This window comes from Hippocampus zosterae, chromosome 13, assembly GCF_025434085.1.
Source record: "Hippocampus zosterae strain Florida chromosome 13, ASM2543408v3, whole genome shotgun sequence".
NCBI classification, from domain to species: Eukaryota; Metazoa; Chordata; class Actinopteri; order Syngnathiformes; family Syngnathidae; genus Hippocampus; species Hippocampus zosterae.
The window spans coordinates 16,003,212-16,028,058 of record NC_067463.1 but is presented as its reverse complement, the minus strand read 5'-3'; the positions used below and the strand labels follow the sequence as shown (position 1 = coordinate 16,028,058).

At 40.5% G+C, this 24,847-nt stretch overlaps 1 long non-coding RNA gene across 1 annotated transcript; it reads left to right on the top strand.

The window, feature by feature from the left end:
• The first annotated feature begins 46 nt into the window (after positions 1-46).
• Positions 47-23,051, top strand: LOC127613857 (uncharacterized). Its single transcript, XR_007966343.1, has 4 exons — positions 47-95; positions 17,118-17,250; positions 17,563-17,668; positions 22,924-23,051. It is a non-coding gene; the product is annotated as an uncharacterized LOC127613857 (long non-coding RNA).
• The last annotated feature ends 1,796 nt before the right edge of the window (positions 23,052-24,847 follow it).

The window sequence follows — 24,847 nt, the reverse complement described above, 5'->3', positions numbered from 1 at the left end:
GTGATTGGCCAAAGGAAGAACGGGAGTCTTTCAAGAAAAAAGGTCAATCACCTGGTATTTGAAGTCTGTCTCTTCAAGCTCTCACTTCCAACCCGGTAAAACATTGCATTTGCTCTTGTTAACCTATTTTGAGACACAGTGTTTTGTATAGTGTGTTGTACAAATCAGTTAGGGGAGGACCATTGTTTATTGTATTCTTCTTGTAGACCTAAAATAAATATTGTGAACCCTCATTTTATTGATACTGACCTTACCTTGGAGTGGGGAGACTGAAGATTTGTGTCATGTTCTGTCTGTTTTGGGGTGTCCCGTACAGGGACATAATGCTGTTTAGTATAACAAAAAGCAAATGTGTTTTTAATTTTTTATTGTTAAAGGCACTTGTCATTTGATTCCACTCTTTTTGTCATGTAGACGTGATAGTTAAAATTAACAAGTGAGTGCAGTGTGTCAGCGAAAAGCGGACTGAGAGATTGTTTCGTAACGTTTAATGGCTCTCCTTACATTTTGATGGCCGGTCGACCTTCTCTATCAACAGTTAACCCTGGGATAAAAGTATAGTGCCACATAAAATGTATTCGAGAACTCCCTAATATGTGTTTATGCCACAGCTGCCCTACATTAACAATTTTTTTAATCACCAAATATATATTTTTTTTCTCAAATGCTTAATACTCTATGCCGCTATTCAGCCTAAATGTTTTCTTACAGTTTTATTCGTACTTGGAGTTCTTTGTTTTGATTTGGCTAATGTTTACACTTCAGTAAATGTTTATTTTCCTGTTTTTTTTTTCCAATTTGTCATTTCAACTTAAAAATGGTAGACTGCTCAAAAAGATTTGCTAGCTGTTTTCATGACAAGTGGTCTAAGATGTTAATCACTCGTTGACAGAATGCATTTGGACATGGAATGTCCTCAATTTAGCTTAACATAATGGCAACTAACGTACACGGGTAAGCCTTTTTCAAAATCGATTGTACAAAAATAACAGTTTTAGTTCAGGCTAAAACCCTCCGGGTCTGTTCTCTATGTACGTATGGCTCAGACCTTAAAGGCAAAACCAGCTTTTATTTTGCAGTGTTTAATAAAAATTTACGATCTCAGACGCTAGCTACTCATGCACCATACAAATGTTGTTAACTCATCAGATTTTGCTACTCCTCGCAAATTTAGTGATCATAGCAACATGAAAAAAATCTGCACTACTTTGTGGAAAGATGGCTGATGGATCTTTTTAATGTTCAGTGTAACCCAGGTGGAACAGTATTTGTCTCTACAGTGGCATTTTGTCTCCCTAAATAACTCACATTCAATTATGCCGACAGTGTCTATTAATGATTTAGTGCCTTTGAAGCCAGCTGAGCTACATTCTGAGCCTATTGTTTTCTTTTTTTTTCTTTTTCTTTTTTTTCCTGACGCACTTGGGTACTGACACATCATGCAGTTCTTCCCATCTAGGTCAGGGTCTTACACTGCAAGCAAGCCGAATCAATAAGGTCCATGAACTTCTCTTACTATGTGCTACCGTCCGTGAGACAGCTTGCCGTGAAAATAAAAATCATTTTTCAAAATCTGGAACAAGAGAGATCTCGTATTTAAAGGCTGGATTATAGACTTGTCTTCTTGTACTGGACGTTTTGGCGTAATTATTGCACTTTCAAAATCATCACTTTTAAAGTGTACCTGTAGTGGTCAGTAGGAAAAAATATCTGAAGTTTATCAAGAAAAATTGCAACCAGATGTGTTTTGGCGACAGTGGCTGACCCATCAGTCCGAGATGCCATGGCAGCCAAACCCACCGGACGTACTTGCTCCTTCTCAGCCTGCAGGAAGCAGAGCCGTTTACCCACAATGCTTAGTTTCCGGCTCCATATATGAGGGCCCGTGAGCAGAAGGAACATATGAAGATAAGACTTATTAAAGCAGATAGAAGTGCGAGCTAGTCGTGGAGCTGCAAGCGAACTATAGTTAACACCTGAGGTGGGCATTCATTTGTCCGTTAGTCCGTCAGTGAGCGTTCGTCAATATTTCAGAACCGCCTAGTCGGTCCAAGTCAGCTAAAGGGCATCGTTAATGGACTTACCGAAACAAGATCACATACAGGTGCCACACATCTGACATGGAGCCAAATAAAGAAAAAGTAAAACTGTGTTGTTTACCTTTGGTCTTACAGACCGTAATGACATGTGTCCCATATTGTTTTTTATTTCACCGATCACCACGTCAAGCGTGTCTTTTTTTTCTGCTCATGCGGCTCCTGCAGTGGAACTATGTTCTTGACGTCAATTGTATCTCATTAACGAGAGACGGACTGGGACCGTGTGTGTCGGCATGAATTACTGACAGAAACTTAGGCTAGGTTCACACTGCAGGCAAATGCGACCCAGATCAGATTTGTTGTTTTTTTTTCTTTTTTGTAATGCGACCTCAGTCTGAATGGCAGGTCGCATTTATCCAACCTATATGTCATGTGAAGCCCAAATTGTGTGGGAGACAGTGCTTTGGTGGGAGATTGGCAATTGTCTGTGAGTCTATGAAAGTTGTTTTGGTGATTATTGTGATTCAGACACACGGAGGATTCATATGTGACGTGACATAACACATAACTCCTACTTTGGCATCCCTTCACTGGCTCCCCATTCATTTTAGAGTTATTTTCCAGATCCTCCTCTTTGTTTTCAAATCTCTGAATAATCTCGGGCCACCTTACCTCTCTGAGCTCATCCGCCCCTACACACCTCGCCGGCTGTTAAGGTCCAAAGTCAAATAAGCCACAGTTCACAAATCATATGCAGCCAGCAATGCGAATGCATTTATTAATGCCGCTCCGTATTCATAGAACAGCAAGCCATCCATTTCCTATCCAACTTCTCCTCAATTTGTGTCACGGGTGATCTGGAGCCCATGCCAGATGTCTTTGTCCAAAAAGCATGCTGCACCCTGGAGTGGTCGCCAGTCAAATGCAGAAAATTTCATAGAACATCTCTAATTAAATGTGAACAGATGATGAATTAATTAACTCATTCAGTGCCAGCCAATTCTAGACCAAGTCTGAAAAGACGTTTAAAAACGTCTTTGGGTGTGAATGAGTTAATTGATTCAGAGACAGCAGCTTTAGGACACAACATGCCAAGGTCAGTGTAGTTTTCTTCTATTGTGCGATGTGGCTTTTTACATTTACAGTTTATTGTCAGTAATTTAGATGAATTTGCGTCACTAACTTTGCGAGGCAGAATGCGATAGTTTGCGTGTCCTCTTACTGTACTGTGCAGTTTCCTTGGCAACACTGGAAAGAGGAAAATAGTCAAATGGGTTGTTATTTTAGTTTAGTTTATTCGAAGCAACTTTTTCATTGTACCACACCAGCCTGGATGGCCACGGCCATTCAAGATTCCATTTTTTACATTTAATGATGGATGCTCCTTAAAACCCCCGTTTTACAATCTCTCATTGTCTTCAAATATCTTTTGTTGAGGATAAGTAAATGAAAACGTACCTTCTACAATGTGATGAAACTTGGAATGTCAAGTTTTTTCCATTTGAGACCTCTGTACTCTCTTAGTTCAATCGATGCCATGTAAAACAATATCATTATTTTTAATTCAAAGGATCAACGAAAGTTAGCATCTCATATCAAAATTTGCTACTTGACAACTTTTGATGACAGCAAATTTTGTCTCTGCACCACCTGTATCCTTGACTGCATACTCGGACGATCTCTACCGCTCCTCCTTTTTAATGCAGCCCTTTATCTGCGGGCACCGGTGCCTCTGAATATTTGAAATCCTAATGATTATGTAACCTTTTAAATTTAGAGTCTCTTAGTGGTATGTAGTGTTTTATATAAGCATTAAAAAGGAGACAAAATGGTTCCGTAATATGACAAGGTCTGCCTAATGGCTGAGTTTGCATGCAAAACACTTGAAGACTGGCATTCGGGTGCTTCTATAGTTTCCAAGAGTCATTTTGTCGACCATTTTAATGAGGAACTAAACTGTTGAAAAAGCTATTCTTGTGCGAATCTGCCGCCCTCTATTAAATTACGTCTGCATTTAATTGTATACATTAAGACATCAAAGATGGGACAAATAACAAAACCACTACTCATATTTAGCTGTGCGTACTCCTTCACAGAGAATGTATGATACACCAAACTACTGTGCTAGCAAGCCGCCTGTGATGAACCAGCATAAGGACATAATGTTGTAATGTTGTTACAGTGCTTCATGCAGGGCTGGGGAAATGGGACAGCAGGCAGAGCTCATCAGGGCTGGGTAGTAATTTTGTTGTTGATGATGATTGAAGTTCAAACAAGCAGGGTAGCTTGGTTTTTTTTACTTCACCATATACTGTATAAATATATATATATATATATATATATATATAAGTCCAAAGATGGTACAATTAATTTTCTTTCCAAATATCGATACTAATGGGCCATCTAATGGTCCATCCCTACTTCGTATGTTATTTTTACACAACATTAACCAATTTCAAGTGGTGAAAATAGCTTGAAGAAAATATTATTGCTCTTGAATTCAATTTATGTCTTGCAAATTGACTTCCATTTTCTGTAGGAGGGTCATTTTTGCCTCGTTTTAACATCTGGATGATTTTTTTCAGATACTATTGAGAGAAAATAGTCAAGCTAGCCGCGTTCAAGTTGGCTTGTTTAAGTAAAATAAACGTTTGCGATGCTTCATTGCACAAAGAACCTTCTGATTCACAGAGGTAACTCTTCGTTTCATATTAAATCATACTTGATTTGGCATCGTTATTAACACAAATTAAACTAATTTGCACACTAAAATACCGAAAAATATCATAATAATTTGTGTCTTTTATCGTTCATGGTTGGGCAAAGATATTGAGAGCTCCGACACTTTTTTGGGGGTTCAATCCCGGCTCTTGCCTTCCTGTCTGGAGTTTGCATGTTCTCCCCAGGCTTGCATGGGTTTTCTCCAGGGACTCCGCTTTCCTCCCACATTCCAAAAACATGCATGGCAGGCTGATTGAACACTCTAAATTGTGCTTAGGTGTGAGTGTGGATGGTTGTTCGTCTGTGTGTGCCCTGCGATTGGCTGGAAACTGGTTCAGGATGTCCCCCAGCTATTGCCCAAAGACAGCTGGGATAGGCTCCAGTACCCCCGCGACCCTTGTGAGGATAAAGCAGATCAGACAATGGATGGATGGATGAATTATAGTCGGGATCATCATTGTGCCATATTTTCCACACTTGAAGGCGCACCTTCAATGAATGACCTCTTTTCAAACTGTTTTCATATACAGGTATAGGGTGCACTGCGTTATGTGTTATGCATCCACTAGATGGAGCTGTGCTCAAAGGAATACAATGCAATACAGCTTTATTTATATCTAGCTTTCACAACCGCTACAGCTGTAAAAAAGGGCTTTCCAGAACATTTAAAATACAACATACAAGAAATCAGAATCTTGATCATATATCTGTCGCATTGGATTATAAGGTGCACTGTCAGCTTTTGAGAAAATTGAATGCTTTTAGATGCGCCTTATAGTTGGGAAATTACCGTACTTGAGAAATGTGACTAGGTTTATGTGTCCTCACGGAATATGAAGCAATTCCTTTAAACATGGCTTTGAGTTTGACATCTGTGTCCTAACCCCTTATTCACTATATAGTCCTGCACTATAGAAGCACTATAAATAATAGTTTGGTCATTCTGTATGGCGATTCGGGCAGCCAGCTCAGTGCTTTCTCCTTGTCGCATATTATGTGACCACTGTACCTGCCATGACACTCTACATTTTTAAATGTAGTTTCATATGAGATACCGCCGACATCATGCTGCTAGCTATGATGTTTGCTAGCCAAGGGCTGAGCGGTACAGTATTTGTTACTCTTAAGGTCGAAATTGATGTGGTTTAATGTTAAGGGCCCAGGTCTACAGCAATTTTATTTTATTTTTTTTATGTGTTCAACTGACTCACATCAGCAGCAGGCCTCCCTCTGCTTGCTTGTTTGCTATGCCTATTTCATCAAAGGTTAATTTAATTCTGTCTTTATAAACTGCAATTAAGTTTGTTTTCTGCATGTACGGTATGCCAGTTAAGAATGTTAGAGGTTCCCTGTGCTTGAAGCCAACTCATTTTCAGCAGTTCCGTATGTATGATGCATTCATGCATCATTGTCAGATCTGAATTACTGTAGATTTTATTTCATTTTTTATATAATTTTAATTTTCTTTTTTTATTTCTATGATGGTTTAGAGTGATAATCTGTTGCTCTAAGGCCACATTTGATTTTTGCGAGCGACAGCCAGGGCCGCAGATTTGCAGAGCAGTGGAGCTACTTTGGTACATGAGGAAGTGTACAAAGAAATCAAAAGTCGACCTGAAGTATTGTGACTTGACATAACCACATACAGACGTGCTTCAACATCTGCAATTCTTTGCCTTGCCGACTTCTGTTAAGTGAATAGTCAAAACAACTGAAACCCGCTTTAAATTCCTAATTTGGTTGGTTAAGTGAACTTTTTTTAATCCCATACTGTCCCAGTTATTTCAACCCTTTGTGTTTGTTTCCAAGGGCCCATCTGCTGCTACCTATAGGCCTACACAAGCATGACCTCATCAAACTGTGCTTACTGTGGTAAAATTCTGCTGTGATAGCGTGTTGCACAGCTTCTGCAAGAAGCTGCTACTGAATTCCCTCCAAATTCATTTAAGATGAATATGCTTGCAGAAGGAAAGCACAACCAACCTCTCAGCAAGAAATCATAGTTGACAGCCGATCCTTCAAAATGGAAGCTTGACGGAAATGGCTGGTCCTTTTTGGGGGGATGGGGTGAAATGCAGAAATACATTACCATACTGAAAGTTAAGCAACTTTGTAAAATAGCTGAGAATGTGATATATGCTTAATAAGCAAGGGAAGTTGCAATAAAAGCAAAGAACAGTAAGTTTGCATGAAGTTCAGACCTCCCAAAATTTATTCTCGGCGATTGGGTAACTTATTGTGAATAATTGGCACACAGCTTAAATATTGTGTCAGTTTGCACACTCAGGACATCTTAAACAGAAAAAAAGTCTCATTGCTTATCTATCAGGGGCCGGTTGGTCATCTGGAATTTTGGGAAAATATATCACCAAAATCAGCATTCAAAGATGGCACAAAACTGTTGAACAAAAATACAACATAAAGTACAAGAACTCAATTCGAACGTATTCTTCAACAAAATAAACTCACTTTACATTTTAATATTATTGAGGTACAAGTACTGTTTGTCTTGCATATCATTCCAAATCTACAAAATTATATTTGGCCTACTCAAGTTAATACATAGGGCAATGTAAGACCCAGTCTAATTGCAACTAAGACATACAGTATCTGCCATCTAGTGGTGCCTGGTGTGATTAAAACTAAAAACTGCAGTCAGCCGCTGCATATCTGCAGTTCGGCATCCACAGATTGATATACCTGCAGATTTTTTTCTTTTATTTCCTGATATATATATTAGTTTTCTGACTTTTTAAAGTTTTCAAAATTTCTGAGATTTTTAACAGCTTTTCTTTTTTTTTTTTTTTTTTAAGAATCTATTGGGCTTGTAAAAGATTCTAGATGCTGCAGGCATTAGTATGGATAACATCCATTGTATCCCTGGAGTCCTATTTTCAAGGGTTTTTATGGCACATAATGGAACATGACGGCAGGCGAAGATGAGGTCAGCCTTGATAGAAAAGGTACACAATTTAAGCAAACAGGTCAATGTAAGCTGGAATAATATGGAAAAGGGAAACATGGACCAGGCTCCTGTGACCCATAACCACTGTGAAGTGTCACAAATATGGTGGCTGCTCCATTTTCCTTTTTTAAAAATGTGCACTTTGCCCACCCCACACGCCACCCCACCACCACCACCACCACTTCTCCACCCCTGCTCCCATATTTGCGCATTTGTGTGTGTGTGTGTGTGTGTGTGTGCTCCTCTAAGTGCTTCGGTCAGCCTAGAAAAGCCACAAAGAGCCCGTTATCCATCACTGATCATCTGTGCAGCATGAGAAGGCCAGCCCCATTTCCTTTCTTTGCTGACATGTTTTCAGTTGGCCGCCACGCTCCTGCTTTCCAGCTATCACCAATTATTTTTGTTTTGATGCTGGTTTGTTAACATGCTGTGACCACTTTGCTACTTTTTCACTGAATATACCAACTTTCTCTAAGTTTTCACCTGCCAGCAGCTAAGGCCTTTGAGGCTGAACAGGAAAGAATCGCTTAGCTACTATCGGGTATCAAGGACAACTTTATTGTCAAATAATAGCATCTATTATTGGTAAATGTTTTAAATGATTGGTTTGTGCAATAAAATAGCCTTCCATGCTTATTTTCTAACAACATTTTTGTCTAAATCGCTGGTCTTCTTTATATCCTGTTACTATACGAAGTATTGACGACATGTCATGTGCCACGACAATATCCCAAACATTTAGGGGTCTAATTCTTTCGACAATCACTGAGCTGAAGTCACATGATATTTAAGTCTTAATTGATACTGTATGGTGGTTAAGATGACAAGAGTTTGACGTCCAAGTTTCCATGTGACTTTACAAGTATAAATAACAACACAACGGCCTTTAGGGTATTGGAATTGGATGTTGTACTGTAATAGTGATGTTGCCCAATGATCCCTATTGTCGTGATGTCAGTGTATTTCAAACTAAGTCATATGTGGGAAAACAACTATTCAAGTTCGCATTCATGCCAAAATAACCAATGTAGATTATTCAATGAACCGAAGACGCATGTTTTTGAAATGTTGGAGTACCCGTAGAAAGCCTACGCAATTATAAGGAAAACATGCAAATGCTACACGGAAGGGCCTGAGCCGAAATTCAAATTCACAACCTCTTAAAATGTGATGCAGAAGTGCTCAGCGAGTCTCATGTGCTGCCTGCTTTCAAGGTAATTGAAATAAACCTTTACATGGAACACACAGCAGCATCTGTAGAAAAGTTAGGAAGCATAACGACCAAATCAGAAATCTTGTTGTTACCCTCTTAAGTAATCTCATAATTTATAGAAAGAGGATGTTTCACTTTTTCAGTCAATTTCAATTCATCACAAAGTGGTCGATCATGTGCTGCAGCTGCATGCATTTTCCTTGAATGAATAAATGAATTACATTTACAAGTCTGCACAGTAAGACAGGACATTATCTTCCAAGTTCCTCGACATGCATGGCGACATTTACATATATTATACAAAAATATTTTGCATACTTGAATGTATTATCCAAGTGAATGAGTATTTTTGCCCATGCTTAATGGTGCCTATATTATAACTGCTCTCCGTACATTGTCATTTGTTTTTCTCATGCCATTTTACGAATGCTTTTATTTTTGCTTGGTCGACTTTCAAGAAATGCTAGTTTGAGCAATGTGGTGCAAGCTCATGTTAAGCAAGCGATTCATTGCTTTGTGGAACTGTTGTTTTCACTGTGCATATAACAACAAAAGATCTTGCATCTGGAATTACAAACCCAATTCCAATGAAGGTGGGATGTTATGTTAAATAAATAAATAAATAAAAAATGAATACAGTGATTCGCAAATCGTGTTGAACCCATATTTAATTGGACATACTACAAAGACAAAATATTTATTGATGTTAAAAACATTGTTTTTAACAAACAATCATTTATTTATAATTTAATGGCTGTAACCTGTTCCAATAAAGCTGGGACAGGTGGCAAAAAAAAAAGCCTTCTTATCAAACACTTGTTTGGAAGATCCTAAATGGCGAACTGGATCAGGTGGCTGCCATGATTGGTTATAAAAGGAGCTCCGGTGAAATGCTCAGTCATTCAGAAACAAAGATGGGGGCGAGGTTCACCTCTTTGTGAACAATTGCGTGAGAAAATGGTCGAGCAGTCTAAGAACAATGTTCCGTGATGTAAACTTCAGAAATTCAGGGATTTCATTATCTACGATCCATAATATCAGCAAAGGTTTCAGAAAATCTGGAGAAATCGCTGCATTTCGGCAAGGCCGGAAAACCAGCAATGGATTCCTGTGATCTTCAATCCCTCAGGCGACACTCCATCAAAAACCGACACCATTGTGTTAACGACATCACCACATGGGCTGAGGAACACTTCAGAAGGCTAATGTCAGTAAATACATTTGGGTGCTATATCTGCAAGAGCAACTTAAAGCGCAAAATCCATTTATCAACAACACCCAGAAACGCCGCCGGCTTCTCCGGGCCTGAGCTCATCTAAGATGGTCTGATTTAGAGTGCAAAAGTGTTCTGTGGTCTGACAAGTCCATATTTCAAATTATTTTTGGAAAGTGTGGACGTTGTTTCCTCCAGGCCAAAGAATAAAAGAACCATTTTATGGACGCAAAGTTCAAAAGCCAGCATCGATTCAGGATTAATGCTTCATTTTGGAGTTGTGCTTGTGGAAAAATAACTACATAAATACCACGCATTAAAATGACAACTATTTTAAAAATACTGTGCTTATTTTTGCCAGTGTTTATTCAGGTTTCCTCACTGCTGTAGATATGATGAATGACAATGCAAAACAGGCCTTTTGAAATTCGCTGAGCCGTTGCAACCATCCCATGAATAAAGTCTTTGATCGATGCCGCTACAAATGTCGCTAAAGTCTGTAAATAGATTGCTCGAAAATGAAAAAAAAAAAACGTATTGAAAACAATAAAGAGGGAGAATCCAATTTGGCCATGCCTTATTGATAAAGGTCATCATGCAGACATTTGAGATGCATTGGGAGTGAGTGAGAGTGAGAAACACTGTATATGCTATGACTTTGGCTGTTTACGAATCAAATGGTCAATACTTTTTGTCCCCCTTCAATTCTGCTGCTGTAGATTGCAAATTTATTAACATTTGTCCCCAGTGCGGGACAAATAAATGTTTTCTTATCTTACAAATCCCCCCCCTCCCCTCCAAACAAATCAACTGCGACATCAATCTACGAACAATCTTGGGTGTAACGGCATTCCCGTACACTGTTGTCAGTTTTACTTAAAGATCATTGAAACGTGTTTGTGGAACTGATGGGACTGTCATAATTCAGTTGTGACTGTTGTAACGTTTCAACCGGGGAGGGAGGCGGGCTTGAGCAGGGAAACATGAACCAATGGATGGACCTCAAGTGTGGACGGAAGTTTGATGCCCTCAGTCTGGCCATTTGACTGTAGATGGTAAACTGACGACAAACTTGAAGAACATGAATTGGGCCTTTTTTCTGACCCCAAATCAGAAGGAATGCCATTGCGCCTCATCATGCGTTGTACAAAAGAGCTGATTCTAAGTTGAAAAATAGTGATATACTTCTGCATCTGCTCATACTGTAGATGAAGCATGCACCAATATCAGACTGTGTTGTCTGACAACTCTCGCTCATTGGTCGCTACTCAATCTTTATTGATTTAGTGCTCTCATACAAGGTCAGGTGGTTACTGTGGAGCAGCCCACCACATTTCGAGAGCGTAAATTAGTGGCCGTGTCACTACGTCACTCTCCATCGATGTAAATCAGAGGCCACGCACACTGAAGAAAATGAGAAAGACCCAACATCAATTTAGTTAAATGACAACAACCCTGTTAAATAATGCTCTCGTTCCCTTTACAGGTTGGCTTGATGCATGTGTCACCCAGGCAGTCTTTCTCTTCTTGTAATCAGAAACACACTGCGGACTCTGGATTTGTGTGCATGATTTATTATTCATTCATTCATCTTCTGAACCTCACTAGGGTCGCAGGGGGTGCTGGAGCCTATCCCAGCTGTCTTCCGGCAGGAGGCAGGGGACACCCCGAATTGGTTGCCAGCCAATCGCAGCATGATTTTTTTTTTTTAAATATATAATTTTCCTTCTTCTGTCTCCAAACCTCCTTCCAAATGTACACTATTTCTTTCCTCTGGTGACTTGCTCTGACCAAACCAAGTATTTTATGGTTATAATTTGAAATTTAATCGACTGTTGTCGCTGAGTTTGTACAGTGGAGACAAGAGGCAGACCCAAATGCAGGGAAGAAGTCCGACAATATTATTTCTCTTAAAATATTGCAAGTGTGAACGTCTAGTAATACAGATGCATTAAAAAAAATATGGAAACTGCAGATGAAACAAACCACGTGGATTATTTTTTTTGTCTGTGGATCACCTTTTGAGTTTTTTGGTGTCTTTAGGTGACTGTTTAAATGGTAGCAAGGGAATTGTGCTTCTTAAGACTTTGCAGTTCCACTCGCAACTGACTGGTGACCAATTCAGGGTGTAATCTGCCTTCTGCCCAAAATCAGCTGGGATAGGCTCAACATTCGGTTAACGTTTGGGAACTGACGACAGTAATTGTTGAAGATTTGGAGGTGGAGTTCTTTTCCATTCTTGCTTGATGTAGAGCTTCCGCTGTTCAACAGGCTGGGGATTCTGTTGTCGTACTTTATGCTTCAGAATCAGAATCAGAATCAGAATCATCTTTATTGGCCAAGTATGTAGAACACACAAGGAATTTGTCTCCGGTATAACACGCTGCAATAGTATCATCGTAAACAACAAAATCATTGAACCATTTTAGAGTAACCAGTAATGCACCGCGCATTTTCAATGGTCGACAGGTCTGGACTGCAGGCAGGCCAGTCCAGTACCCGCATTCTTTTATTACGAAGCCACATTATTGTAACACATGCAGAATGTGGTTTGGCATTGACTTGCTAAAATAAGCAGGGACATCCGTGAAAAGGATGTTGATTGGATTGAAACATATGTTTCTCCAAAACCTGCAGGTACCTTTCAGCAATAATTGTGCCTTCACAGATGTGTAAGTTTGACAGCTGGGTGCGTTCAGGTGCAGTCACTCATGCAGAGGAAATAGAGCAGCGGAGACAGGACGCATCCTTGGGGGGGTTTCCAGTGCTAATGGTACATATGGATGATGTTGTCCCCCCTTGGCTCACTTGTTTTGACCTGCCTGTCAGAAAGCTGGAGATCCTCTGACAGATGGCAAGAGACACGCTGAGCTGGAGAACCTTGGAGGAGTTTCGCGATGATGGGACTGAACACAGAGCTGAAGTCTACAAACAGGATATATGTGTTGTTTGACTTCTCACCTGTCTTTGTAGTGCCAAAATGGTTTTCTGGAATGTGCAATGTTAATTTGGTCTGAGATTTTATGGGCTCTGGCTTCAGAATTTGTTACTTTCAAAAGGTCTACCGCTGAATTAAGTGTGGGAGTGAAATGAATTGCATTCTCTGAGCTTCACAATCACCAAGTGAACTTATTTTTTTCACTGACCGCACTTGCCAGCAACATTAAATGTCATTTTTTGTTATTTGCTCCATCATCGTTCTGCCAAGACAAAATCCTGTGCCAGTTTTGTAAGTCGTTATACTTTTATTTTTTTATAGTGCAATTTAAGAAAAACTGAACTTTATAAGGTTAGGTCAAACCAACACCATTGCCGGTTGGTGTGTTTCAACCCAGCAACGGATTTTTATGAGCAGTTTTAGTCATATTACGTATGAGCTGCAGTTAGCTTACACAGAGGGGCAAAGAAAGGAGGTGCCTGCATCAACTAGTCTAGTGATTACGATGTGATTTAGTTTTTATATTGATAAATCTTGATTGGGAGCTGCTATATTGTAGTGCAGCGGTTTGGAGTTGTTTTATGATGTATTGGAAGATGAAGGTAACTGTTTTTTGCTTTACCAGTAGCAGTATTTATCCACAAATCCGTGAACTGTCTCTGTGTCTCTTCTTTAATGTCACACATACTGTATAGTGTTTTGATTTTTTTGTGCAACAGTTGGTAATGTTATGGTGTTGAAGAGGTCAATTTGGTCACTCACCACGTGCCATTATACGCACGCACACACACACACACACACACACACACACACACACACACACACACACACACACACACTACATATACCGGTACATTATACAGTATATAGGGAGAAAGGCCTTCTGTGGCTATTTAAGTGTCCTAATTCTTGCCATCATGTCAAAAAATAACAAAATCAAGTTTTTTAAAAAAAACACTGTCTAACTATGTATATTTGGAGACATGTTTGGAACCCTCCAGACTCTCAGCACCTCCAGTGCAGCTGCAGAGAAAATGAACGCAGAAAAAGAAACAGCCAGGCACACTATCAAGATCAATAAGCATTGTCTCAAAGTAAACAGCAGCCAACCATTTATGCTCATAATGAAGAATAACACGCCCAAGGATAGCAGTTCAATGACCATAGATCATTTTTTGAGAGGTTTGAAAAATGACCGGCTATCCTCAACCTGTAGTGTGTGTTGCACTTTTCTAATTGGATACTGACGCATACCATTTAATTATGTTGTCACGTAGCTTCTGAATTTTCATATTAGCCATAATAATTAACCTCAAACCATTACATCAACAAAGAGTGACAGCGATTTGGAACTGCATCTAGCACAATACAACACGCTCATGTGTATATCACGCCCCTCCAAAATCACCCTTCAAAATCGGATTTTCCTTTGTACTCATTGACAGTATTATATGCTCACCCAATTTGCTGTTTGTTATTTTCTCTGTCGGTACCTTCAACTCCAAAACATAATACAGGGCTAACTGACCATTGCATTCGGCTGGTTCAGATGAGAATGTGCTTCTCCTAGTCCAGTTTCTTCAAAGGGATGGAAGTAAACAAAATAGAGAGGATGGTCTCTCAAGTACCATAACTTTGCATGTGGACCAACAAAAAAAACAAAAGCAGAAAACATTTGTCTTGCTCAGTTGCACATGTGCTGTTGACACTGATGTGACCGTGTATGAAAGCAGTTCCTGGTACTTTGATGGAATTATAATTACACGCATGTGCAAGGTACCGCAAATTACAAATTCACGGGTGAGCATTTCTGCCATGGAGTAATAAATGACACCATATCCGAGGCCATGTGAGTTCAAACGGACCCGGTAAGATGTTAAGATATCCTTTATTTGTCCCACACTGGGGAAATTTACCGCCTCCAGCAGCAAGAATGTGGGTAGAAAGAAGAAAGAAGAAAAAACAAACAAACACCGTTCAACTAAGTGCAATATAAATACAAAATGGATCAATTGCAGTGCTATTTACAATTGTTTTTCACATCACACACATCACATCATTTAATTATTATTATTATTTTTGTTGTTATTTTTATTCAGCAGCCTGACAGCAGTCGGTAGGAACGAGCGTCGGTATCTCTCCTTTTTGCAGCGCGGGTGTAACAGTCTCTGGCTGAAGGAGCTACCAAGTGCTGTCAGGGCGGGCTGGAGGGGGTGGGAGGGACTGGCCATCATAGCTTTTAGCTTAGTTAGCATCCTTCTGTTGCCCACCTCCTCCAGAGTGTCAAGGGAGCAACCCAGGACAGAACTGGCCTTCCTGACCAGTCACTCCAGTCTCTTTCTGTCCCGGGCTGAGATGCTCCCTGACCAGCAGACAATGCCATAATGGATGGCCGAGGCCACCACCGAGTTATAGAAAGTCTTAAGGAGCGACCCGTGAACCCCAAAAGACCTCAGTTTCCTGAGTAGGAAGAGTCGGCTCTTAGCAACAGATATATGAAATGGCAATGCTCGCAATGCTCCGTGATTCAAAGTGAGGAGCAAAAATGATGCTTTTGTTGATAAATTGTAATATTAGAAATTACATTGCATATTGGTTTGAAACTGCAACTTTTCCACAACCTTGAGCAAGCAGGAAACATATATGCAATGTCACAAATTGTCTCATATATACTCATGTATATATATGTCAAGTGACAGCACTTGGTAGCTCCTTCAGCCAGAGACTGTTACACCCGCGCTGCAAGAAGGAGAGATACCGACGCTCGTTCCTACCGACTGCTGTCAGGCTGATGAATAGAAAATAACAATCATAATCCATCCATCCATCCATTTTCTGAACCGCTTAATCCTCACTAGGGTTGCGGGGGTGCTGGAGCCTATCCCAGCCGTCTTCGGGCAGTAGGCGGGGGACACCCTGGATCAGTTGCCAGCCAATCGCAGGGCACACAGAGACGAACAACCATCCACGCTCACACTCACACCTAGGGACAATTTAGAGCGTCCAATCAGCCTACCATGCATGTTTTTGGAATGTGGGAGGAAACCGGAGCACCCGGAGAAAACCCACGCAGGCCCGGGGAGAACATGCAAACTCCACACAGGGAGGCCGGAGCTGGAATCGAACCCGGTACCTCTGCACTGTGAAGCCGACGTGCTAACCACTGGACTACCGGGCCGCCCTACAATCATAATAATAATAATAATTAAATGATGTGAAGGAAAATTGTAAATAGTACTGCGATTTATCCATTTTGTGTTCATATTGCATTTAATTGAACGATGTTTGTTGTTTTTTTCTCTTTCTTCTTTCTACATACATTCTTGCTGCTGGAGGCTGTAAATTTCCCCAGTGTGGGACGAATAGAGGATATCTTATCTTATCTTATCTTATCTTATGTATCTTATCGACACTGGTGATTTTTGACCAAAACATTTGGGTTAGAAATGGTTGAGAAATGGAGGTCGTTATTTACGATTGACCATTAATATTATTGCCTCCCGGCCACTAACCGAAATAACAAATCGTCAAAGGCCAGTGAGAAGATAAGAGAGCTGAAGCTAACGCGTTTGTGGCAGTATCCTTTTCTATGTGGGGGATGGGTTAAGAATAGATCAAACATTATATTTGTCTCATGTCATGATCTTTTTTTTAAAGCCAGTTTTCACAAAACTAACAGACAACTCATTGTCGCTGCGCACTGTTTGCCAATAAACATTGATCAGAAGATGAAAGTGCATCAAAGGCTCTTTCTGTCTCACAGTTTTTTTTTCTTCTTGTATTCCAGTGGAACTTTTACGGAGAACTTCAAAGCTATGCAAATCTGATGAAAATTTTCATGTGTGATTATGTTGCCAAAATGTCACTTTGTGGTTTTGATGAAATTGCTCATGTGGCTGAAGGTACAGAAGGAGAAATTCTCTCCATATTTTTCTCATTTGATGCGCTCGACAGCGAGACGGCCCAGGATCCGCTGATGACCGTGAATGTCGGTGACGGATTGACGGAGCTTTTGTTTGTATTGACAGCATGCCCAACTATGGAAAATGGCGAGACTGGTTTCATTCTGAGAAGAACAATGCTGGACCGAATCTCATGTGACATCACGTTTGTAAGCCATGTACTAAGACATCCACATTAGAGGGCAAGCGGCCAAGGTGAGTGAGAGAGATAATTGCTCTGATCACTTTATTTCTGGTACTTTTTTTCTTTTTCATATGCAGCAGCTCATAAGATTAACCTTTGATTGTAAATTTGAGGTACACAAAGTGCTTGTTTGCATACCCACGCATGTTTTAGTCCGCACAGGCACTCAACATCGATCTGTTAATTAGGTAGGAAAACAAAAGGATACGTTGATGGAATATCACAGAACAATTTTCGTCGATCATATTTACAACACTATTCTCAGAAGACTTAGATGTCTGCTCGGCAATGTATTGCAAACAAGCCTGCCTCTTTGTTCGCGGCTAGCAAGCGAGAAGGCGTGCATGGAAATGAGGGTATGCAACATGAGACTCCGTTGGACTTGGAGACGGGGACTCAGGAAGCTCTCAATGGAGGTGAATCCCTGTAGCAGGTTGTTCTTTCAATTTCTGGAATCTTAAATTTCCATATTGAATGAGCACGAGTTTCCATCCATCCATCCATCCATCCATCATCTACCGCTTATCCGGGGCCGGGTCGCGGGGGCAACAGCTTTAGCAGGGAAACCCAGACTTCCCTCTCCCTAGCTACTTCGTCCAGCTCTCCCCGGGGGATCCCGAGTCGTTCCCAGACAAGCTGGGTGACATAGTCTCTCCAGCGTGTCCTGGGTCATCCTCGGGGTCTCCTCCCAGTGGGGCATGACCGGAAGACCTCACCGGGGAGGCGCTCAGGAGGCATCCGAATAAGATGCCCAAGCCACCTCATCTGGCTCCTCTCGATATGGAGGAGAAGCGGCTCGACTCTGAGCCCCTCCCGGATGACCGAGCTTCTCACCTTATCTCTAAGGGAGAGCCCGGACACCCTGCGGAGAAAACTCATTTCGGCCGCTTGTAACCAGGATCTCGTTCTTTCGGCACGAGTTTCACTTTCTGAAATGAACTCAAGGAATTAACTTGCACTTTCCACACTATTTTAATCCATTAAAATGCACTTGTATACATAAATATCCATGTTTGTTTTGTGAACATTCCATATAGGTTACACCGGTTGGTGTAAATGTCAAGTCTCAGTGATTTAGCTGTCAGTGTTTATTTATCACTGCTGTCATTAACCAGTGATGAATGTGGGGGGTATCCAACCTCGAAAGCTAGCTGAGATAGACCCCAGATCCCCCATCCTTGCGCATCGGATCAGATATTGTCATTACACAAAGCCCACCACCAGCTTCCCATGTTATGCGGTCTTTTAAGAACGGTATTCTTGTATTTCGCATTTGTTTTTCATCTACAAAATTAATTGACTGTCACATCCTTTGAACTTGACATCGTCTGTCATTCAGTCGAATGGTGCGCACCTATCATGAGGAGGAACAGAATTTCAAGCTTCCCGTTAGCATTTATTTATAAAGCATTAGGAGGTCCTTCCTGAGCGAAATGAGCCGGTGACCTTTTCTGCAAACAAACAACATCCTAACCGCCGGTACATTGACTTCATCCTCCAGGGACAAAAGATATTTCAAAGGCCGGAACCACCAGACCTTCTCAACCTCATTCGATTAGGTCTTTTCATCTTTTTCTTACCTTTATAGCTACGTTTTAACTGTTTTGCTATCGAGGCTTCTTCCCTAACTCAAAACACAAACAAAATCGGTATATTGTACAGTGACCAGATGAGCAACTTTATATAACCTGGATCAGTGAAACAGATGTGTGGATGCTTCTGCAACTGGCTCAACAGAAGAACCACAGCAGATATACTGTAAGCAGCTTGAAGCTCAAGATTAGACAACAGGAGACCTCATTAAGCTTCAATGTTCAAGAATAAAACAGAATCCAATGGGAGCCGAATGCAAAAAACAATAACATCAAATTAGCTCCACGTATGCATCGCCTCAGTACTTAGGAAAAACTTTGTTTTGATCACAAGGTTTCATCTTCACAAGACCGGCAAGAAATTCGAAACAAAATGTGATGATGATAAGAGCTGCCTAATTGCAAGATCTATCCGGGCAGTTGATGGCCCCAAAAATGTTTATGAATCTCACAAAGCTTCTGCAAATCTGGTCTGCAACACGTCTTTTCATAATCTGCATGCCTCCCCCACCGCCCCGCACACACACTGCATTTCTCAGTAACAACAAAACAGCTCACACACATACACACACACACACACACACACACAGGGAAGGACGTGCATGCACCAAGTGTTGAGTGTCCCTAACGTGATTACTGAGGGTGATGAATAAGACAAACTGTGTATCCTGAAGATGAACTAAACATACTCTCTTTGAGAGCACCCATGCATCTTGAAGATAGAGAGGCAGTGATCTGTGTGTGCACGTCTGAGGAAAGCTGATGTTCTGTGGAGATATGGAACTCACAAAATTGACAACAGCTGGAGCCTATCCCAGATGTCTTCGGGCAGTAGGCGGGGGACACCCTGAACTGGTTGCAAGCCAATCGTAGGTCACACAGAGACGACCAACCATCCGCTCTCACACTCACACCGAGGGACAATTTAGAGTGTTCCATTAAACCTGCCATGCATGTTTTTGGAATGTGGAAGGAAACCAGAGTACCCGGAGAAAACCCGCGCAGGCCCGGGGAGAACATGCAAACTCCACACAGGGAGGCTGGAGTTGGAATTGAACCCGGTACCTCTGCACTGTGAGGTCGACGCACTAACCACTGTAGCACCGGGCCACCCTTAAGCTAAATAAGGTAACCAAAATAATAATGGTTCAAATTGAACAAATATTCAATTAAGAAATATTGCAAACACACAACTCTTCTGTTGCTCAGTGAAATTTATCGATATCGTTAGATTAGTTGCACCTACCAGTAACAATGCATTACTTGACAAGAATGTTGCAGTTTTCACCAGTAGAGATGACCCCCACCCCCTACCCCGCGTTCAACAAGCTTCACATTTTTCACTAATTCCCTTCCACTGAACAATCAGTTGCATTCCACAACTAATTCCCCAATATATATATAATTAATGACTCCTAGCTAGAAACTAATTTACTTTGATCAAGGCGATCAGTATGAGTTATTTGTGAGGCAACTCATTGCAGTTTTGCTTCTCGATACCTTCTCCATGGAAACACCAACAAGGGAACCATTGTGGTGTGTAAATAATGCATGAAGACATGAAAAATGGATATATCACCACAAAGACCAAAGGCAAGTTGGATGTGCATGTCATTTCTCACCATCAATTCGTCAACATCTAAAAGACGCAAAAGGAGGCATGCTCATTATTATTTTGTTTGTTTCTTTGGGAAAATCCTGGCTAACCCATTGAAGTCTCTCTTTACTAATACACACTACACTGATAAATGTGGTTAATTGAATTTACTCAATTTTATTCTGGCAAATGGTTGTCATGAAATGAAATCACCTTGATCCAGATACATTCTTAAAAACTGTACCTACTGTAAATCCAGATGATTCTATTTTGTGCAACCACTTGACAAAATACAATTGAGCAAATTCAACACACGATTTTTTTTTTCATCCTAAGGCAAAATTGTTGGTTACTCACATGAACTGTAGCGCCGTCAATTGAAGGTTGAATATCAACGCGTAATTGCAAATTTCTAACAGCCATTGCTTCATCTGTTGGCGAGTAACCAATTGACCAATAAGGAATATTGTAATTTGGGGACAGCAATAGCAGTCGATGCATAGTGTAGCAAACCGCATGCAATTTAAGAGTAGAATTGTCCAAAAAAAATTGCATTGTATGAAGTATTCTCTTTTGTTTTTAAATCTGATTTATGTCGCTTTTTGAATGGACATCAACAGCATACTCATCATAACCCACAAAAACAATAATATATTTAGGAAGGTGAAGTTTCACTTGTTCTCAGAGCTGGAGGTTGGCCCACTTGGACACACATTGTAAAGCTCTTTATTCGAAACCGTAATACAATACAATACAATACAATACAATACAATACATGCTGAATGACTAAAAAACATTTTTGCTACAGTGGCTATAGTAAGTGCGGCAATGTAGAATGGGTGGGATTATTTTTCCTTTCACGTTATTGTTTCATGGGTAACTTCGGCCGGAAAGCTCAATGTAGACACGAGTTGGCAGGCGGACACATAATTATTTTTTTTATTTAAAGAATGTCCATTTAGACATGTTCATTCCAAACTTGAATCATGAGTAAAAGCGTAAAATCTGTTGACAATCTAGGTGTTGATAACAGTAAAGCAGAGTGCGATCCCCCTTCTCCATTTCATGCACTAATAATTTAATGAGAAGCGGCTGCAACCTATCGATGACCCTCTTTTTTATTTTTATTTTTATAACCGCCTTCATTTGCCTCCCAGCTTCCTCCTTCCCTTCCTCCCTCTTTTGCTAACACATTCAAAGCTGAATCGGCCGTGGCCACCAATTGTCAGGAGATGTTTGTTTGAGGGTGAAGATTTCAAAGTGTGTCGTTAGCCTACATTTCCTTTCTCCTTACCTTTTAAGACTTGCAGGCTTGAGGGCTTCTGATGAAATCGGTCATGGGAAACAATAATCCTTGTAATGTGACAGCCAAAGCCAATACACTAAAGTATTACCTCACGCTCACTTAGGCATTTCGCTCGAAAGGACTTAAAATGCTGTTACATTGGAAAAGAGGCGAACAACTTTTCTCACTAAAGCTGAACTTGCTTGTGTGTGTATGTGGCACTTTGTAGAATTGACAATGATTTGAAAGATTTTCCTTCTTTTCCTAATGATGTCTTTATTGAGGTCCATTATTCAACCCGATGAAGATCCCTCCACTGCAAGTCTCTGATGCGTGTAATTGCACCATCTCTTATGGGAGTAGTGCAGATAGCGTTATGCCTAATGGAATATAAAATGGAGCTGCGCCGTTTACTTCGCTCGCACATCTACATTCTGAGTCGCAGTCTCACACCGAGGCCAGCAAATAACATTGCAGCATTTCAATGAAGTAACAAAGCACATCAGGTAAATAAAAGGGGCGGGGCGTGAAGATCTGATCTCACGCGGAATACAAATATGCAGGAAAGCAGATGAAATGAATTACTGGTGAAATCAGCAGAGACGTGACTCGACAAGGCAGGGTTGATTGCAGTAAATGAACCGAGAATGAAACGTATCGAATTGGTTTGCGCCGCACCGACCGAGCCGTGTGCGGAATTAGGGCCCAGAAATGTTACGTAGCGATTTCACAGCAGCCGTTTTCTTTTTTCTTTGTTCATGATGAGTCTCAATTTCAGACTCATTCCCAATTCTTCCATATCATCATCCATTTGACCAGAATCTGTTGACCCGTCAAATAGGGTTTTCACACTACAGGATATCAGGATTAGAAATTCACTTGAAAGCAATGAAACGACATACATAGCGGAAGCTTGAATTACGAACGACGCTTTTTATGAACTTTTCAAGTTTCCAACAAAATTGTGGTTAAAAAAAGTATGTTTCTAGTTACATACATGTTTAATTCTGTGACCATTCTCATCATGGATGAGCAGACAAATCAGTGCTGTGCTTTCTGCGCTATTTAACCATCAGGCGCTCCGTGAGTTACTACTTGTGATCGTTGTGCTTTTTTATTTTTATTTTTTACTCTTGATAAGACTTCAGAATGATTTAAAGGTGTGGCTGTTTACGCTCGAAATAACCACATAAAACTCAATGTTTCCACGGCAGCAAATAGAGAGCTGTCGTTTGACTGTGCACAGAACCTTGATGTCTTCTCCCAGTAGCAACAAGCTGTTGTGTGCACGCCGCTGGACGTTCCATATTGCACATTATTGAAATGAATAGTGGGTTTTGGAAATCATTACTTGCAGCCGAGGAGGTCGTGACACTCAAGAAAGCCGACAGTCAACTGGCTGCTCCAGAACCCACTTGTCTGGAAGGTGAAAACCTATTACCCTCAACAAATCCCAATTGGCTCTCTTGCGAAATCAGTGAGGGGTGCAAATGTCAAGTCAGACCTGTGTACAGTACACCTCAAGTCTTTAGAAAATGTATTTTTAGACCAAAGCTACAATTCCCTCAGAAAATTCAAAACCGATTGAATGGTGTGTGTAACAGTGCCCCCGGAGAAGCATTGCTTTGACATATCATCTCTAACAGCTGCCCAGATGGACTCAGTATATTTTCCGCAATTCCTCAATGTGAATTTCAACGTGTTTTGTCTGTGACGGTTTGGACTGAAACAAGCAATAGCTTCACACCTCTATACAAGCAGTAAACTCTTTTTTTCCAGATTTAAATTCAATCTTTATCAAATGTAGCCCACTCATTTTGCACCACAGGTAATTGTGTTTGATAAATTGGCTGGCAGAATAATTTTTTGCCACTAGATATGTTGGACCTGTATGGGGGATGAGAATAACAAGTACAGATGGCCAGTGGGAGTAGATGGCTCCATACTGCAAAGCAACACACACACACACGCACACACACGTGCACAATCCATGAAGGGCCTTGGTGCCACATGGTATTTATTCCCACAAATTTTCCAATCTCAGCACTAAATGAGCAGAGAGGTGCATGGATTTAGAAATTCTAAATGTACTCAGAAACCAACCACATTAGGCACACCTGCACTTTCTGTTAAGGTCCAAAACAATTACAAAGTACAAATAGTTGTATACTACAGCAAAATTCACTTCAAGACAAACATTCCTAATGTTATAATAACTCTCTATCAAAGCTCTGTCACTCTTGTTTCATCCAGATGTGGACACAAGGTAATAAAAGAAAATACACAACATATTACAACATGAATTGATGAGATTTCACGTGAGATAAACGCATGTGAACTGGATTTTACGTGGTAATTTATACGAAGCATTATCACATGCACAATCCAGATCATATTTTCTCTGATAAACACGAAATAAAAAGTGGAGATGAGACACCACTTTCGCATCTTCTCTTCAGGTCGGAATTATCGCCTAGATTCGCTGAACGCTGTAGGGAAGACTGGGGTAAAAATAAGCATAGGTTAGATCTGAGCCAGCCCTTTCCTTGGAAATCATGAATACAATTGAGCATGCGACTAAATGTTGAGGGGAAAGATCCCATGTAGGAAATAGCCTGCATGGCAGAAGTTGATTTTACTCAAGAAAATGTATTTGCTCTCCCATTAGGTGCAAGATGAGTGTGCAAATACAAAGGTAATTTTTTTTAATTGCTTCATACATAAATTAGCCTAAATTCAGTCCAAAAGCTAGCATGAAATGGCATCATTTTAGCTGTGGTCGATAATTTCAAATTGGTAGCTCTCTCATATGCAAATATGTAGTCATGCTTTGGGATGCGATTCAAGGACGGTACATTTTTCCAATAGAATATTTCAGTTTGATTTTGTGGGATTGGGATTCAATTCCAAATTATTACATCATATTGAGATGTTTATAATTGATGTTCTCAGGGACCGCAAGAAAGAGACATCTTGTTTTACAAAAACTCCGTTTTCATGTTTTCTCTCAGGCCACCATTTACGATTCATGAAAAATCTATTCCAATATTAGTCTGCCCAATATTTTAAACTACCTTCATGTAGTGATCCTGAAAAACAATAGTGGCTCAACCTACTCCTGTACCCCCCATAGATCAT